Source organism: Elaeis guineensis, unplaced genomic scaffold (assembly GCF_000442705.2).
Source record: "Elaeis guineensis isolate ETL-2024a unplaced genomic scaffold, EG11 Super_Scaffold_37222, whole genome shotgun sequence".
In the NCBI taxonomy this organism is placed as follows: domain Eukaryota; kingdom Viridiplantae; phylum Streptophyta; class Magnoliopsida; order Arecales; family Arecaceae; genus Elaeis; species Elaeis guineensis.
The window spans coordinates 1,568,604-1,574,874 of record NW_027332422.1 but is presented as its reverse complement, the minus strand read 5'-3'; positions in this window follow the sequence as shown (position 1 = coordinate 1,574,874).

Genomic DNA, 6,271 nt, shown 5'->3' with positions numbered 1-6,271 from the left:
TCTGTTTCATAATCTTTTTCTTCAAATCTGAATTTGAAAGAGAAGAGATTCTCTCTTAGCCGTACAAGTATCCAATCTCTATGAGTCCACTCGAGATTAGTCTGGAACAGTCTTTTTTAATCTGAATTTTTGTTGTTTAAAATTCAGCTTGCTGAATCTGAACGAAGCCCGGATCGCAATCAACGCTTGATCTCTTTTCTTGATCTTCTTCTCCTCTTCTCTAGAGTTTCTCTCCTTGCTATGTGCTGCTACCAGATACTAGAAACCAGCAAGAAAGAGGCACCTAACAGCCTTTGGGCATGGGACTCCTTGGGATGCGCATCCTAAGAGAAAGGGTGTGTGGGATGCTTAAGGGAAGAAAAAGGGAGAGGAAGAGAGGGCATGGGACTTCTCTTTTGACATATGGGGTTGCTGGTTTGGATGCTCTAGACACCTTAAGGGAGGTCCCTTTAAATAGGCATAAGGATTGAATCCTATTCAATCTCATAATACAAGTCCTACTTATATTAAGAATCCTTATAACTTAAGTTATTCAACTTACATTAAGAATCTTTTTAGGTGCCAACAATTGGAGCCGTTGCACCCATAATTAAACACCCCAAAATACACCCAAGAGATGCTCCATAGGAAATCTAAAAGCCCTCTAATCAATGGACACACCCAACTTGATCAAATCAAGGTGGCGCTAAGAATAACTATCAAGAAAATTAATTAGGGACTTACACCCTTAATTTATATGATCCATAACCTTAAACACCCAACAATTGGAGTTTTATAAATCTTATTTATGTAGATTATTAGTAGGTAATTAAGTTAAATTATCTTATCAAATAAGTAATCCCAATGGAAAGAGGAATTAGATCCAACCATGTGCTAGCAAGTTATCATGAACCCAATGAATTTTTCTAAACCCAATTAACACTTCATAAGCTCAATTACTTATTCTAGATCTAATCTCTTTGTTGTGTGATCCCATAGATTTAATTTTATCTGATAGTGAGACATACAATGATCTCTATCATCATATCATTGAAACTCTTTTCAATGGATTGGAAAATTTCACTCTAACTCAGCAAGGATTGTCAATCTGGAACAATCCTAGTGATCTTTCACAATCCATCAGTGACACCTAGCAGTATGTAGTGGCAACCTAGTAGAACTGAAATGAACCTCTAGTGTAGTTAACGTGTAATTCAGTCCCTCTATCATGAGTCCCGACTAGATGGCAGATCTTGGATAAATCATCAAACCTCAACATCAATCATATGATAGATTCGATTAGCTCAAGTCCAGTTGTGACTTTTATAAAAAAAAATTTTCATCAATCACACTACTATGGCCATAGACTCATGGACTTAGCCTCTCAAATTTTATAGGACTACTTTTCTCTATCAAGGTCAATAGATCCTATCTTGATGTGCAACCCACTCCTACAGTGGACCAACTATCGCCAGCATCCACTATAAGGGCTCATTGAGACCCATCTTTATGTGTCAGTCAAACTCAGTAGCTTCATTACTAGCAGTAGTACCATCTCAAGTCAAAGGATCAGTCATATAACTACAGCATTGAGATAATCAATAATGATCGAATAAAAATTCAAGTGATCTCTCGTATTGTCATGCTCAGTACTAGTTGTTCTCTAACAACTATCCGCACTCATCATTCTGTATCTCTACACAGTAGACCAGAGACTCATCTATCCTGAAAGAAGTGATTTGTGTGTCAGTCTATCCGATCTATCACGTCCTCATGATGATCCTATGATCGAAGCATTTAGGAATTAAATACATGTCTCTGCTTCTCAACACTTTGAAAATATATATCGAAACTAATTTCATAGACGATTCAAGGATGCATCACACTTGAATAAAAAAGAACTTATCCTTTTATTGATCATATCAATATATTAAGTATAAAATTATGTCCTAAAAATATGATAATGTGTCAGCCATATTGGCTTCTAGACATACATCTAACATGGATAACTTATGATGACATATACAACCAGATTAAGACTTTTGTCTAATTGTGTCTCTTACTATTTTAACAAATTTTATAGCCCTCAAATATGAAAGATGAGAAATAGCATTATATTTTTAAGTGGGTTGAGATCCCTATTCCTCACAAACACTTTGTAGATAGCACAACAAGTATTCATGAGTTCAAGAGTAGGTAACTCTTTACTAATTGTACTTCATACAATTCTCAACATTCTTCTCTTACCTCTAGATTACTCATAGTCTGTGGATAGCATAATAAACTATAGTATTCTAGTTAAGTTAACCTTTCATTCTGATATGGTCATACTTAAAACAATGTTGCCCTTATGGATAGCACAACAAGGCAACATTATTTAAATATGCTATAAGCATCAGTATGCACTTAGTTAACATCATATTAATTTCTATAGTAAGCTTTGTGGATGCACAACAAGCTAGCTCACTAAGATCTTGACATACTTTATCAACTAAGCATGAAGGAAGGCCTTTGTAGTGTCTACATTACTAATCAATCTAAGTCTGAAACTCAATAAGATCAAATTGGTCAGGTAAGTAGGTGGGAGGCTCTTCGTAGCTTTTCTAAGACACCAACAAAGTTGGCCAGACCGGCATACAGATCAAATTAGAAAATCACCTTTAACACTTGCCTAGATATTAATTGATCAAATAAATTGATATTTAATTTGTAAGTGAATCCCGATACTACTACTTAATTTGATTTTTATAAAGAGTCTTGGACTGGTCTTAGCACATCCTAACTACAACATAATATGTAATATACAGATCATGCTATTTAACATACTTTTTCAAGTTATAATATCATTCATATTTGTCATGCCAAAAATAATCACAAAAGGAGTATACTATTGACTTAATATAGAACAAGTTCAGTCAATATAAAATCAACCCTAATCGAATTAGGCATGTAATACACCCTTAATCAAAATGACTTAAGCACCAAACAACCATGAATCATTAAATTTCATATTATTACAATTTTAAAATTTAATAACTAAAATTTAAATCCATGGTTCAAAAAAAGTCAAAAATAATTTTTAATTTTTAAGATCGATGCTAAAATTGATGCAACATTTTTGCAAAATATGAATTAGATCAAATCTATATTACAACTTTTGCACTTGTTTGATCGAATCTAACAAGGGTGTTTCTGATATCACTATTAAGTTTCAATCATGCAGTAGAATATAAATTTTTAAAAATTTTTGACATACAGATTGAAAGCTTTAACAATTAAAACTGTCAAACAGAAACTCAAATCCTAGAATCACCTTGTAGATGTTGAACAAAACAAAATTCAAACATATAAAGAGTTAAAAATTTATACTTTCTCAAATGATCAGTAAGGGAAGAAGGTGATCTTTATGAGACTCTAAGATAAAAGTCCTCCAATGGTGATCCACATGGAAGATGGTCAAAGTCCTTCCCAACCAGTGCACCATCGCAGCCTTTTCTTCACAAGAACACTATCAGCTTCGAACTTGAAGAATGATCGCACCAATGCACTATTGTCTTTGATTTCTCTACTGGGATCATGCCAAGAGAATTCTCACCAAAAGTCTCACAATCTAGGATTTGATTTTGTGCTCCAACATATGAAAAAATCAAACCCTAGGATAAGTACATCTCACTTGTCATTTTTCTCACCTCCCTTCTTTCTATTTTTTACACTCTATTTTTCCTTATCTTTTTCTTATATTTTTTTTAAATTTTTTTCTCTCTTATCACATACCAAGGTCTTTGATTTCTCATCAAAATCCAGCCCTTATCCCATAAGAGGCACCCCATTTAAATAGGTGATGAAGAGACATCAAGGAGACCCAAGGGGCGCCAACTCTTGGTGCTCCACTTCTCTCACATAGAGAATTAATTTTTTTGATGAATTAAGTGGAGCAGAAGAGGCTTCACACAGAAGGTTCTTCCTTTTCTATAGCTCATAATTTTTATAATAAATTTTGGTTTGTGACAATTAAGGAATCATGAAAAACTAAAAGGTAGTTAAGAGTCTTAAGGAAGAAAGACTCTTCCTCTTCTTAACACAAAAAAGGGGGTGGCGGCATTAAATTTTTGGCATGAAACTAGAGTGGCATGGAGGAGTCCTTCCACACTTGAATCTCTTCCAAGTTGGGTAGGTGTCCAATTAAAATAGACCTAATCCAATCAAGTCAAAGGCAACAGGTTCAGTTTAGCTCAAACACTTTGAACTTAACCTAATTAAGAACATGAGTTAACATAATATGCTAGCAAATCAAATTAACCTATAGAATTTACACTAAATCTTAATTAAATCAGATCAAGATCAAATCTTAAAGTGTGTGACCCATTGAGTTCTAATTCTAACCAGTAGTGGACACAAACTCTTGACCTAACCTTAATCTGATCAAATTTGGTCAACTCAAGAGTCCCAATCAACTAAGACTCTTTCTAATTAATTTTTGAATTAAATTTTTTTAATTCTAATAAGTTCATAAGTCAAAATTAATATCTAGCAATGTGTCATAACTATCCAAAAGAGATAAAATTTAATAAAAATTATCAAAATATCCTTCAGTGGCAAGCTACCATGAAATTCAATCATTTAGTCAAACAACATTCCAGATGAGCTGTGGGTATGGAATCATGTCAAACCCAATTATTATCTAAATATATCTCATCAGAAGGTGATGATTCAGTTGATAATACATTAGAAACCTCCTTTCTAATTATCATCCTATTTTAGTCAAAGACTTTCAAAATATCAACCTATGAGATCATATAGGATGTTCGCTCCCCTTATTAAGAGTGACTGATCCCTTATTGACCACTCACAACTCCATGCATACTTTACCATATTCAGAACACCCAACACAAAGATCAAAGAACTAAGTTAGGAAGTGAACCAAAATATAAATTCACACACACAAGGTACCATGATAATCTCAGGTCAAAGGATCACTTGCACAACTCCCACTAGAGAACAATCAGCTGACATGTAAATAAGACTCTATCAAATATTCTTTCATAGATATATTTAGTAAATTTATTCTTTAATAAGTACTCATATCCTTGTATTAGTATTGCCACATAAGTGATTATGAGATCAACCACCCTCATTAATTAGCATACATAGGATGTGCCAGTCTTACCGGTATTATTGATCTCCAACTCAATGAATCAATAACTGAAAATATTTTAGATCAGTGCTATCAAGAATTTAGGTCTCATTGGCATCATCTCATCACGATCCTAAAATCATTGTCCAGACCTATGGATTCATTATAATCTTAAAAATAATAATAAGATGCAGCATATAATGAATCAAAAAGTCTATTTTATTAAATAACAATATCAATTACATAAGTTTGAAAGATAAATAATAGAAAAATATTCCATCGTATTACATATGCGATTGGCTTGTAGGGCATTATTCTTTCATATGTTGGTGACAGCTGAAGGCACCTTGAAAGATTCAAGGGGCATGATTCTTACTGTGGAGCGAGTTTCTTCCAAAAGAAAGTCTATTTGGGAGAAGAAGAAGAAGCCTGCGAAGAAGCAAAAGAATGAAAGTAGGCCTAGGAAGGAGGTTCCCAAGAAGGCCAGTGACAAGAGAAAATATTTTCATTATAATGTCGAAGGTGACTAGAGAAGGAACTATCTAGCCTACCTGGTGACCGAGAAGAATAAGAAGAAGAATGGACCTTCTTAAGGTACATCTGATTTACTCATAATTAAAACTAATCTAATGGTTTCCTCTTCATCTAGTTAGATTTTAGAATCTAGTTCAAGTGCTTACTTGTACACTTCTATGCAGGGTCTGAAGGAAGTTAGAGGGCTGAGGGAAGGTGAGATCACTCTCTGAATCGACAATAAAGCAAGAGTTGCTGCTGTGGCTACCGAAACCTATCCTTTACGACTACCATTAGGATTTAGTTTAATTTTCAAAGACTATTATTTTATACCTGTAGTCAGTAAAAATTTGATTTCTGCATCTGTGCTGGTACAGAATAATTATAATTTCAATTTTCAATAAAGATATGTGTATAAATTATTTTGAAAATAAAGTTATTGCACATACTTTTTTGATTGACAGTTTTTATCATTTGCATGTGGATGTGAGTGTTAATATTAACGAGCAAGTTGTGAATGCCATAGGATCTAAGAGACTTAGAGATAGGATTAGGCAAAAGTATTTGTGGGCACTTTAGGCTAGGCCATATAGGAGAGGACAAACCTAACAAATTGGAGAAAAATAGCCTTCTCAGACTACTAAC